Source organism: Carassius carassius, chromosome 33 (genome assembly GCF_963082965.1).
Source record: "Carassius carassius chromosome 33, fCarCar2.1, whole genome shotgun sequence".
NCBI classification, from domain to species: Eukaryota; Metazoa; Chordata; class Actinopteri; order Cypriniformes; family Cyprinidae; genus Carassius; species Carassius carassius.
Window position 1 is genome coordinate 25,139,773 of NC_081787.1, and position 14,394 is coordinate 25,154,166.

A 14,394-nucleotide genomic window follows, 5' to 3' on the forward strand; every position below is an offset into this window, starting at 1 on the left:
TAGACAAGCCAGACTAGACTATTTTAGTACAAATTATGAGTTTACTGACGATTTTTTATAGAATTCTTGACAAAATTATAATATAATAATATATAATATATAATTTTTTGCCTAGTTAGTTTTGCCTACGTTCCTATGGCCCAATGACGCTACGATGAGCATTTACTGCTTTTTAAAAATGCGGTTCTGTAATGTTCTGCCTGAGTTTCCCTGGTTTCACCACTGGATGGCGTACTTTCAACCCCAGATCACCTCTTTATTAGAGACTTGTAGCACACCTGTATTGAATGTTTCCTAATTGCCCACCCTATTTAAATGCCTCACTGACTATTGTTCTTGTTCAGTCCTAAAGTCTTTTTGAGTATGATGCTGCCAAGGATTTTTGGTTAGAGAATTTAGCTGTCTTCTGTTGAGTGTTGCTTTGGATTTCTCTCTTGCCTGACATTTAAGGACAGAGTTTTTTTGTTTTGGGTAAAGAACTTTAGGAGTCAGACTCTGAGCCTCTTGGTTATTTCCTCTGCATCTGGGTTTGACCTGCTTCAGTGGTGCAGTGGTTAGTGCCAAGGTTATACACACCACATACACGAGTTCGATCCCCATCTGGATCGTAATAGTAGGACTGAACCATGGATACAAGCCCAGCAGAGGAGGCTCAACCTTTATCAAATTCAGATCGCATCCTTGCTGCTGTTTCAAGCCAGGCAGCCACCATGGAACGACATGAACAAGTACTTGCACAACAAGAGGTGGCAGTTTCAAAGCTGGATCAGGCGATCACAGAAATCCTACAACATCTTCAGTCTCTTTCAAACCCACAGCAGGAGGCTGAGTCTCAACCCCAGGTCCCACCAGCACCTCCTATCACTGCAGTGCAAGGTTCAGATGTCCACCTTCCCCATCCTGAAAGGTATGATGGAAGCCCTGGCAGAGGTAAGGGCTTCCTCACCCAGTGCTCCTTGAACTTTGAATTGCAGCCAAATAGATTCCCAACAGCACGTAGTAAAGTGGCTTATATTATTACTCTTTTATCTGGGAAAGCCCTTGCCTGGGCAACTGCTTTGAGTGAGTGAGTGAGTGAGTGAAGTGACATTCAGCCAAGTATGGTGACCCATACTCAGAATTTGTGCTCTGCATTTAACCCATCCGAAGTGCACACACACAGAGCAGTGAACACACACACACACTGTGAGCACACACCCGGAGCAGTGGGCAGCCATTTTTTTTTATGCTGCGGCGCCCGGGGAGCAGTTGGGGGTTCGATGCCTTGCTCAAGGGCACCTAAGTCGTGGTATTGAAGGTGGAGAGAGCACTGTACATGCACTCCCCCCACCCACAATTCCTGCCAGCCCGGGACTCGAACTCACAACCTTTCGATTGGCAGTCCGACTCTCTAACCATTAGGCCACGACTCCCCTAAACTTGTGGGAGCAGTCTCCACAACCAGTAGTTTGTTCAGATTACAGGCGCTTTATTGAGGAGGTGAGGCGATTGTTTGATCATCCTGTGTGTGGACGTGAGGCTGCTAGCCGCCTAGTTCAGTTGACCCAGGGTTCTCAAAGTGTTGCTGAACTAGCTGTGGAATTTCGAACTCTAGCTATGGAGAGTGGCTGGAACCAGGAGGCACTAACTGTGGCATTCACTCGGGCACTGGCTGATGAAATTAAGGACGAATTGGCAGCCTGGGACCCTGTGACAGACCTAGAATCCCTGATTGATATGGCCATTAGACTAGACAATCGCCTTAGAGAGAGGCGTAGAGAGTGCACTGAAACTTCTAGAAATGTTCCCAGTCAAAAATCCTTGGCACCCCTCATGTCTCCTGACCTCCCTGCCTCGTATGTAACATGCACTGAGGAACCCATGCAGCTGGGCCGGTCACGGCTCACCCGTTCCGAGCGGAACCGCAGGATGAAAGAGAGGTGCTGCCTGTATTGTGGTGTGTCTGGCCACTTTTGAGCTTCCTGCCCAATTCTTTCGGGAAAAGCCAACTCTCGTCCAGGGAAGGGAGGACTGTGACGAGAGAAGCAACCTCTCCCCACTCAATTTCTTCTGGAGCTCTCGTGAATACTCATCTTTTACGGAAAGATCAGTCACATCCTCCAAAGGCCTTCATAGACTCTGGGGCAGCTGGTAACTTTATGGATTTGGAAGTCGCCAGACGTCTTAAAGTGCCTCTCACCAACCTTGATGACCCCCTGACTATCACTGCACTAGATGGGAGGCCTCTGGGGTCTGGACAGGTGAGTCTGCGCTCTATTCCTTTATATCTCCGGATTGGGGGTCACCTAGAGACTATACAGTTTTATGTAATCAAGTCACCCGAATTCCCTTTAATCCTGGGGTTCCCTTGGCTAGTCCTTCATAATCCCCAGATAGACTGGCCCTCCAGTAACATTCTCAAATGGGGGTCTGACTGTGATAAGTGTCTCTCTGCCTCATCTCTTGGAATTTCTGTTTCTCCCGAGTTACTTCAGGCTACCCCCAGCCGGTTAATGACTGCTCTACAGTTACCCAGGACTTCTCCAGAGTTTTCATGTGTTCCCCTAGACTATGCGGACCTGTTAGAGGTATTTAGTGAAGAGAAGGCTTTGTCCTTGCCACCACACAGACCGTACGATTGTTCCATCGACTTGTTTCCTGGTACATGCCCCCCAAGAGGGAGATTGTTTTCCATTTCGGCACCAGAGAGGAAGGCCATGGAGGATTACATACAGGAGTCTCTGGCATCTGGCTTTATTCGCTCCTCAACATCACCAGCTGGAGCTGGATTCTTTTTTGTTTCTAAGAAGGATGGTGGGCTCCGACCTTGTATAGATTACAGGGGCCTTAATAAGATTACCATAAAGAACCGTTATCCTCTTCCATTGATGTCTACTGCCTTTGAGTTGCTCCAGGGGGCTACTATATTTACTAAACTGGACCTTCGCAACGCATATCATCTGGTCCGCATCCGTACTGGTGATGAATGGAAGACTGCTTTTAGTACACCCACTGGCCATTATGAGTATCAAGTTATGCCTTTTGGTTTGGTAAATGCTCCTGCGGTATTTCAGACTTTGATTAATGATGTGCTAAGAGACATGCTAAACAGATTTGTATTTGTATACTTGGATGACATTCTTATCTTTTCCAAGAACCCCCAGGAACACGTGCAGCATGTTCGCCTGGTCCTCCAGCAACTCCTGAGAAACCATCTCTTTGTCAAACTGGAGAAGAGTGAGTTTCATGTTCAAAAGGTTTCCTTTTTGGGTTTCATTGTGTCTAAATGTCATATCCAGATGGAACCTGCAAAGACCCAAGCAGTTAGAGATTGGCCTCAGCCCACCTCCGCCAAGCAGGTACAACGTTTTCTTGGCTTTTCCAATTTTTATCGAAAGTTCATTCAAAATTTCAGTGCAATTGCTGCTCCCCTCCCTACCCTCCCTACCCCTCCATTTTTCTATGGACTTTGTAACGGGCCTACCTCCTTCACAAGGTAACAAGGTGATCCTGGTAGTGGTGGATAGATTTTCTAAGGCTTGCCACCTTGTACCACTCCCAAAACTTCCTTCAGCTCCACAAACTGCTGAGATTGTTTTGCAGCATGTGTTTAGGTTGCATGGTTTTCCCCAAGATGTTGTGTCAGACCGTGGTCCCCAGTTTGCTTCCAGGTTCTGGAAGGCCTTCTGCCAGCTGATTGGAGCTACAGCCAGTCTGTCATCAGGGTTTCATCCCCAGTCTAATGGACAGACGGAACAAACTAATCAACAGATTGAGACAACTTTGAGATGCCTGGTCTCATCCAACCCAACGTCCTGGAGTAAACACCTAATTTGGGCGGAATTCGCACACAATACTCTTCGCCATTCCTCAACGGGTATGTCACCTTTTGAGTGTCAATATGGGTTTCAACCTCCTCTGTTTTCTGAGCAGGAGTCTGAGGTGGGAGTCCCAGCTGCCCAACATCTGGTTCAACGGTGTCGCAGGGTATGGAGTAGGGCCAGGGCTGCGCTTCTTAAGACTTCACAGCTACAACAGCAACGGGCCAACCGTCGGCGCAGACCAGCACCAACTCTGCGTCCAGGGCAGAAAGTCTGGCTTTCAAGCAAGGACCTTCCCCTCAAAGTTGAGTCATACAAATTGGCTCCAAGGTTCATAGGACCATTCAAGGTTATAAGTAAAGTAAATCCTGTTTCCTACCGTCTTCTACTACCCAAGTCCTTACGTGTTCATCCCACCTTTCATGTTTCACGTTTAAAGCCTGTTAAATACAGCCCTCTGTTTCCTGCTACCAGGCCACCCCCAGCACCACGCATCATCGATGGCCAGCTGGCATACACTGTCCGGCAGCTCCTGGACTCTCGGCTGGTTCGTGGAAGACGTCAATACCTTGTGGACTGGGAGGGATTTGGGCCACAGGAGCGGTCCTGGGTCCCTGCTCGCCACATACTGGATAAGAGTCTTATTAAGGACTTCATTCGGCTCCACCCGACCCCAGCTGTTGGGAACGTCAGGAGCCATTCCTAAAAGAGGGGGTTCTGTAATGTTCTGCCTGAGTTTCCCTGGTTTCACCACTGGATGGCGTACTTTCAACCCCAGATCACCTCTTTATTAGAGACTTGTAGCACACCTATATTGAATGTTTCCTAATTGCCCACCCTATTTAAATGCCTCACTGACTATTGTTCTTGTTCAGTCCTAAAGTCTTTTTGAGTATGATGCTGCCAAGGATTTTTGGTTAGAGAATTTAGCTGGTTCGTAACAGGTTCAGGAAGCGGGTCAGGTACAATATTTTATTTAATTTTTTTGCGGTCCGAGTTGCGGGCGGGTTAGTTGAAAACGTCGGCCAGTTGCGGGTTATTAATACATTGACCCGTGCATCACTGGTATATGTATACATAACACATTATTTATCTATATCTATCTATCTATCTATCTATCTCTGTGTGTGTGTGTGTGATTTGAAATCAGTCAGTTGAGTTAATTTAACCCTTTAATATATAATTTATTAAATCACAGTCGTAATGTTTCTCTATGTTTTATGAGTAAAGTTCAAAGCAATGACCCATAGTTATTAGGATTTAACCATGAATAGTTTTTAAAAAAAAGTATTTTTAAAGATGTTCAAAGTAGATTTTCTTTTTGCATCAGTTTTCTCATTTAATTTCTCTTGAAATGTGTTGTTTGTTTCTTCTGAAACAGGTGCAAGTATGGGACAGCGGGGCAGGAGCGCTTTCGGAACAGCATGGTGGAGCATTACTACCGCAATGTGCATTCTATCGTATTTGTATACAACCCGAATTCCGGAAAAGTTGGGACGTTTTTTAAATTTTAATAAAATGAAAACTAAAAGACTTTCAAATCACATGAGCCAATATTTTATTCACAATAGAACATAGATAACATAGCAAATGTTTAAACTGAGAAAGTTTACAATTTTATGCACAAAATGAGCTCATTTCAATTTTGATTTGTGCTACAGGTCTCAAAATAGTTGGGACGGGGCATGTTTACCATGGTGTACATCTCCTTTTCTTTTCAAAACAGTTTGAAGACGTCTGGGCATTGAGGCTATGAGTTGCTGGAGTTTTGCTGTTGGAATTTGGTCCCATTCTTGCCTTATATAGATTTCCAGCTGCTGAAGAGTTCGTGGTCGTCTTTGACGTATTTTTCGTTTAATGATGCGCCAAATGTTCTCTATAGGTGAAAGATCTGGACTGCAGGCAGGCCAGGTTAGCACCCAGACTCTTCTACGACGAAGCCATGCTGTTGTTATAGCTGCAGTATGTGGTTTTGCATTGTCCTGCTGAAATAAACAAGGCCTTCCCTGAAATAGACGTTGTTTGGAGGGAAGCATATGTTGCTCTAAAACCTTTATATACCTTTCAGCATTCACAGAGCCTTCCAAAACATGCAAGCTGCCCATACCGTATGCACTTATGCACCCCCATACCATCAGAGATGCTGGCTTTTGAACTGAACGCTGATAACATGCTGGAAGGTCTCCCTCCTCTTTAGCCCGGAGGACACGGCGTCCGTGATTTCCAACAAGAATGTCAAATTTGGACTCGTCTGAGCATAAAACACTATTCCACTTTGAAATAGTCAATTTTAAATGAGCCTTGGCCCACAGGACACGACGGCGCTTCTGGACCATGTTCACATATGGCTTCCTTTTTGCATGATAGAGCTTTAGTTGGCATCTGCTGATGGCACGGCGGATTGTGTTTACCGACAGTGGTTTCTGAAAGTATTCCTGGGCCCATTTAGTAATGTCATTGACACAATCATGCCGATGAGTGATGCAGTGTCGTCTGAGAGCCCGAAGACCACGGGCATCCAATAAAGGTCTCCGGCCTTGTCCCTTACGCACAGAGATTTCTCCAGTTTCTCTGAATCTTTTGATGATGTTATGCACTGTAGATGATGAGATTTGCAAAGCCTTTGCAATTTGACGTTGAGGAACATTGTTTTTAAAGTTTTCCACAATTTTTTTACGCAGTCTTTCACAGATTGGAGAGCCTCTGCCCATCTTTACTTCTGAGAGACTCTGCTTCTCTAAGACAAAGCTTTTATAGCTAATCATGTTACAGACCTGATATCAATTAACTTAATTAATCACTAGATGTTCTCCCAGCTGAATCTTTTCAAAACTGCTTGCTTTTTTAGCCATTTGTTGCCCCCGTGCCAACTTTTTTTAGACCTATAGCAGGCATTAAATTTTAAATGAGCTAATTAAGTGGATAAAAGTGTAAAATTTCTCAGTTTAAACATTTGCTACGTTATCTATGTTCTATTGTGAATAAAATATTGGCTCATGTGATTTGAAATTCCTTTAGTTTTCATTTTATTAAAATTTAAAAAACGTCCCAACTTTTCCGGAATTCGGGTTGTATGACGTCACAAAAATGGCATCCTTCCAGAACCTAAAGACCTGGATTCAGGAGTGTAATGGGCACGGTGTGTCATCCTCAGTGCCTCGTGTCCTGGTGGGTAACAAATGTGACCTAGTTGACCAGATCCAGGTCCCTTCCATCACTGCCGCTGCAGAGTGAGGCTGACACATCATCAAATCATTATCGTAATGCAAAATTTATATACATATATATATATATATATACACGGTACAGACCAAAAGTTTGGAAACATTACTATTTTTTTTACTATGTTTTTGAAAGAAGTTTCTTCTGCTCATCAAGCCTGCATTTATTTGATCAAAAATACAATTTAAAATAATTGTTTTTAAATTTATTATACTTTAAATTATCATTTATTTCTGTGATGCAAAGCTTAATTTTTAGGATCATTATCACATGATCCTTTAGAAATTATTCTAATATGATTATTCATTATCAAAGTTGGGAACAGTTCTGCTGCTTAATATTTTTTCAGAACATGTGATACTTTTTTAGGATACTTTGATGAATAAAAAGTAAAAAAAAAAAAAAAGAAGCTATGTTTTTAAAATATAAATATTTTGTAATAACAATATACACTACTGGCCAGTAATTTGGGGTCAGTAATTTTTTTTATTTCTTTTTTTTAAATAAAATCAATACTTTTATTCAGCAAGGATGTGTTAAATTGATAAAAAGTGATAGTAAAGAAAATATATTATTAGAATATATATTATTAGAATTTTTTTTTTATTTTGAATAAATGCATTTCTTTTTAACCTTTTATTCATCAAATATATTAGACAGCAGAACTGTTACCAACACTCATAATAAATCAGAATATTAGAATGATTTCTAAATGATCATGTGATAGACTGGATGTTACATGTGACACTGAAGGCTGGAGTAATGATACTGAAAATTCGGCTTTGCATCACAGGAATAAATTATTTTTTTTTAAGTATATTCAAATAGAAAAATATTATTTTAAGTTGTAATAATATTTCACAATATTACTGTTTTTTCTGTATTTTTGATCAAATAAATGATGAGCAGAAGAAACTTCTTTCAAACTTTTGGTCTGTACTGTATATATATATATATATATATATATATATATATATATATATATATATATTAGTACTTCCTTTAAATTATGCTGATTTAAATAAAATAAAAACAATTCTAATGGCCTTATAATATATGTTTCATTTTATTAATCAAAAAAATAAATAATGCAACCTGGACATGTTTACACAAGATTTCTTCCATCCCTCATACTTAATTCAGGACACACATTACCACCTAAGTAATCTTTAAAGGTCTGAAGAAACGTGACATTTGTTGGATTTACAGTAATTTGTTTCTGTCAAACATTTGTTTGGATTCATCCATCAGCATACAATCAAGTTCACATATCGTTTAGTGGAATAAAGTACAACAATATTTCACATGAGTTCCTACAATAATTATTTAAAATGTTTGTATTGCCTTAATTTGCCACCGTTGCAAGTTATTTCTCAAAGCCTTGTGGTTAAAAAAGTATAATATTTGTCCCCTCACTAAGTGCATGGATACATTTGAAACCAGTTCAGATTATGATTAAAACATTCTGATGATTAGCATTAAATAGTTTGTGACCCAAATGTTAATGTAATCTGTTAACACTCATAATTCAACTCATGCTTATTTTCAAGCAGCTTGGGAAAGAGTGTAACTAAGTTTTATGTAGCATCACAGTATTTCACTTAAGGCTGTTCTTCCAAATGCATAAACACTCAAATATATACAAATGCAAGGTTCAAACAGGCCAGTGATTGTTAAATTTTTAGTCAAAAGAACCAGAAAATAATGATTTTAACTTGACAGAGAAAGGCAGTATGAGTGTTTCTGCGGAAGGGTTTGCTGATAATATGGAAATGATGATTATGGGATGAGAAAGTGCAATTTGGTGCACCTGTTATTGTTTTTGTTTTGATTTTGTGTAACCTCTATCCACTGCTTAATCTGTTGTTTCAGTTCTACAGGAGAAGTTGCAGTTTTTTGTGGTTTCAAATGCTTTTAGATTTGTAAGAGAATTCTCTGGTTTCGACAGTGTTAGGCTTATATCTACTGAAGAGATTGAAGCCTTATGATTTGTCTTGTTTTGTGACCTTGTATGCTGTGTGACGTTACAGATGTATGCTTGATTTTGAGCACCAAATTAAATCTCAAATATCCCAAAGCACTGAATGTTTTATTAGCCAAGAAATGCTTTAAAACATTAACAGTTATTGAAGTTCGTGTTTTAGAGGAAAAAAAAACCCCTTTGAACTGAAGTGATTTTTTCCAATGTACAACACAATGCTGTTAATTATTATTTATGCTGAAAAGAGTATAGAGTGTGCTGCATTTGTAAAATCCCATTCAGCAGAAATTAATTGATTAATTAAGGCAAGTCCTAACAATACTAATATACAAAGAGTATGCAACAATAATCAACCTGCTGTCATAAATAAATATAGAAATTTGCAATGAACAAATAGGAGTTGAACATGGATTTGTTTAATGTGGAAGGGCTAATTTTTCACTGTACTTAATATAACCCAGTGCAAAAAGAGTGGAGTGATTATGTAATCAGTTTTATGTTCACATACTGGCTGTAGAATATAAGACACACCAACAGGCCATACATTTATACTTTAGTCAAAAGTGCCTAGGGTTAAGATATACTCTAAATGTCTGATGGAAATTACAAAAGATTTAATATTTATTGCATTTCAGAGGCAACATTTAAGGTATTTGCATACCTACTGAATAATGTGTTCCAGAAATCTGTTCGAATGTCATATTTTAAAGTTAAACTCATAATAATAAAAAAAAAATGCCTCTAAATGCGGAGCCTCTTAATATCTATGTATAACAAGTATTACAAGATGCTGAAACTCATAATCATGAAAATTCACAGAAAAAAATAAATAAATTAATAAATAACAGACAAATGAATATACACATTATCTTAAGATCATTAGCTGTGGAAAGACGGGCTATAAAAATGACAGTGTTTCTCCTCATAGATTTTTGCACAGTAAGTAATTTATGTGCTGTGTAAAAATTAGGGGGGTGGAATGTTGTTGTAACTTTTGCCTCTTTAAAAAAATATTATGCATACTTTAATTCATCTTTTATTTACAATGTATATTTATACTAAATGTACTAATTTCCTCTTCCATGCTGGAGCCAAAAACCTGAAATGTGTTGCTGCCACACGTCACCAGTAGATGTCGCGGTTTTCCACGTTCTCTATCAAGACTCAGCGTGCCAGACTTTTATTTTGAAACATATTTGGTCACTTTACCCTGTTTCATTTGGTTCGTGTTTAGTTTAACTAGTTCCGCGGCAGCGGCGGCCGGAGCAGGACTGTGAGTACGGTTCTGTCACCGTGGACGGGGCCGGAGATGGCTGAGTACAGTCAGACGGGTATATTAACGGCCCTGCTGCTGTTTACTGTGGTAACCGTGAGGGATATTTATGTGGGCCGCAACAGCATGACTCAACAGGACAGCACTGGACCCGATCTGCAAACACAGAGACAGAACAAACACACACTCTACACGGGTCCGCTTCTCAAGTTCCAGTACTGGTGAGAAACTCCACACACACTGATGTTATTCAGTGGCTTTACTGTCTGTTTAAAGCCCACAGGGGATGCTAAGCTAATAATGCTAACGTAGCATGCCTGAACGTAAATAATACATATTATAATATTTATGTTGATGTACAAAATAAAAATTACTATATCGTGAAAAATACAATTTTTTCCATTATAAGTATAACTAATATAAAAAAAATGTCATGAGATGAATGTCAAAAGGCGCCCCAATTTACCTCAACTAACCTTGTTAATGTACGTTATTCATAAGACGCTTTTTTTGTGTGTAACTTACGTAATTAACGTCTTTGCTGCGAAAACAGCTCATGATATCTTGCATTCATGTAACTGTTATCTAATTGAAATGTGTTGAATTGTGCAGATTATTGTAAATCTGCTTAAAGCTCGAATGAGCTTACGTTACACTGCTCTGTAAGAACACAAAATACCGAAGACAATAGTTCAGAGGGACTTATTAGACTTAGACTGAATATTTAAAATATTAAATTAATAGATCTAACGTTAGATCTGTGGTTTTAATTTTTTTAAAGTAAAAGTGGTTTAAAAATTTTTTAGCGTTTTTTCTCAGATGTATATATTTCTAAGTAAACATATTTTAATCAATATTGTGCTAGTGACTTGTAACCTAGTTAAAGCAATAGTAAATATATTATGAGGTCAAAAAAAAAAATAAACAAACATGCGTGGATATATTATGATTTTATAAAATAGGCTGGATTTTCATGTCATATAGACTTGGATATCATATCAATGACTATTTCTAAAATGATTTGCCACTATCAATATCTGTTTGTTTTCAGTATATCCTGAGGGTACAGTAAGGTGTTCCAGGAGTACTCCCGGTCCATCAGCCAGCTGTACCCGGACATCCGAATCGAGGGAGAGAATTACCCTCCCAAACCCATCAACAAGTTAGTGTGTTTTTCCAGATTTTATGGAATTGGCCCTCTATCCTGACTTTAACTTGTCTTGTGTCTTCCTCTACAGATACATTGGAAATTTCATCTCCTACTTCAAACTGCTTGCCATCGCCTTGATTGTGACTGGACAAAATCCTTTCCAAATGTTTGGAATGAACTCTCCAAGTATATGGTCCTGGGGACAGGAGAATAAGGTAATGTTGATGTAGAAGTGCTTGGACTCTAACCTGATTTTATAATTGAGATTAGGCTTAAGATAAACTTGCACTGTGACTGTCACGCAAATGAGCAGCATTTCAGAGCCATAACCATGTCATTGAGTGTGAAGGGCATGCCTGGAATTGGCGGAATGTGTATGATGATGTAGTGTTTGTAAACACCTGTTTAAATGTAAAGATGTAAAATCAACATGTACTGCATTTGCAATTTTAAGGAGATCCCAGTTGTGATTAAATTGAAGTAGCTTCAGATTTTTTTCTGTATCGAATAAAACAGACTCACAAGAAGAGAAAAATGCAGGTTGGAGATTTGGTTTGGTCCATTGGTTGATGTAAGAAAGACACTAGAGAGAATAAGAGTCTAGAGTCTATTAGACTATAGAGTCTAAACTCAATCTTGAATGTTATATATAAATATATATATATATATATAATTTTTTTTCTTCACTGTCTGCATGTTGCTTTTAATAACCTGGAAGAAAATTTCTTGCATTTGATGGATATGTTTTGCAGATATTCTCCTGCCTCATGGCATTCTTCATTAGTAACATGTTGGAGACCCATTTCCTCTCCACAGGAGCTTTTGAGATTTCATTGAATGGTAATGTCATTTGGATGCCCACTACAGTTGGGGGAGAAAATTTAAATATGTGAACAATGTATGTCAAAAAAGCATCACTATTTCTCTCTGGTTTAGATGTACCAGTTTGGTCCAAGTTGCAATCTGGATATGTGCCCAGCATTCAGGAACTTTTCCAGATCTTGGATAACCACCTTAAGATGAATCAGGTCGACAAGATGAACTTTCCCTCACCATAGGGATGTTGTTTTTGCCAAGAGACGGGTGAGTGTTAAAACCTGTACAATAGGGCTGTGCAAAAAATCAAATGCGATTTTCATGCGCATTTTGTCAGTAAAGGCACTCCTGTGATTAGTAGTATATCTCCAGCACGTGCGTTCAGATCAGGATTGCCAGGTTTTCAAAAACAAAACCTGCCCAATTACTTCTCAAAACTAGCCCAATCGCATTTCGTTCCGGGCGAAAATGGTCAAATAGCCCTTGATGCCTTCAGTGTGACTCTACAATTTTCATAGTCATGAAAATAAAGAAAACTCTTTGAATGAGAAGGTGTGTCCAAACTTTTGGTCTGTACTGTAAGTAAAAACTTTAAAAATTGCCCTTTTTCAAACTACGACGCTGCGTTGAACAACATGCATAATTAAACACAACAGCAGCGTTAAGTGTCTTAATGTCCTCTGCAGGTCTCCGGAGCTGTTTCTCTGGTCAGTGGGACTGTGGATTGTGGCATAATGAAGGCCTGCACTGCAAACAGCACGCTGTTAGTACAGGCTCGATGCTCAGCCACCACAAACACTCTTTCTGCCCAGCGACACACACCTTTGGATTGACTACATCTCTTCAGTGCATTTAACGTGTATTCTTAGTGTGAGAGTCATGTGTGAGCTAAAGGCACTACAATAAATTTTTATGCTGAAGTTTTTTTTTTTTGTTTTATCAGGGTTCTGTTTGTAACAAGTGCTTTTAGCTGAAATTGAATGGAATGCTCCATCTTTCTCAAGGGCAACTGTGATGTTATCTTAACGTAGATGTCTTAAAATGACCTTTAACATTACTATTTGTTTGCACTGGTGTAGACCGTACTCTGGGTATTGGATTTTTTTTTAATTAGTGGGTTTGTTTGCGTACTGCAGAAACATGCAGTTTTGTTAGAGTGAGCTAGATGACTTTTCTTTTTTTTTTATGCTTGAAATTGTAAATTTTTTGTCCTGTTGTCACAGGTTTGCAGGTTAGATTCATAAGTACAGCATGTGCTTGTGGAGGGAATTAAGACCAGATCTTCCTCTCTTCTGCTTAAACTTTAACCGGATACATTAGCACTGCCAGAGTAATCTGTGAAATCAGCGTAACTCTTCAGATTGCTGCAGTCATCTTGACGGTGTGATTGAGAGTGTTGCATGTCAGAAGACCATATATGAATGGTATTTGCAAAGATTCCCGCTATTTTTCCAGCTCTCCATATAGATGTGACAGTAAGCAATGTACCCTTTACATTTAAGTGTACCTCTCTGTGAATTTGTAACAAATGTGATACTAATAGTAGGCATTAAGTTGCATTGAGAGAAGAAATTTTACTCTTACTTCACAGTGATGTAAAATAAAGATTAATATATAAAATGTAATTGTTCCTAATTTATTTGCATGTCATTGAATATTGTGTGTGTGTGTGTGTGTGCGCGCGCACGCGAGTGAGTGTGATTGTACTCCACTCTCTTAAAGCCTTTTCAGGTTTTGTACTCTATTGTGATAGTTGTGCATGAGTTATCGGTTTGTCCTGAGCAGTCTACTGTTTATTTTGTTTTTAGGACTTTTTATTGATTCTTTAAGCTGTATGTTAGCACAATTGTATCATGAAACTGAACCATAGGGTGTATTATCTACCATACACAAAGCTAATCTTGGAATAATTAACATAAGGGTCATAATCATTCATTATATCTTAAGTATTTAAATTTAAAAAGCAGAACGGAAGGAATGAACATACAGTTGTTAACTACAATATATATATAAATATATATACACAGGTGCTGGTCATATAATTAGAATATCATCAAAAAGTTGAAAACCATTCAAAAAGTGAAACGTGTATATTATATTCATTCATTACACACAGACTGCTATATTTCAAATGTTTATTTCTTTTAATTTT

General features: G+C 39.0%; 1 pseudogene; it reads left to right on the top strand.

Annotated features, from left to right (window-relative positions):
* The first annotated feature begins 10,187 nt into the window (after nucleotides 1-10,187).
* On the top strand, nucleotides 10,188-13,867 carry LOC132114008 (selenoprotein T2-like; annotated as a pseudogene).
* Nucleotides 13,868-14,394: the final 527 nt, after the last annotated feature.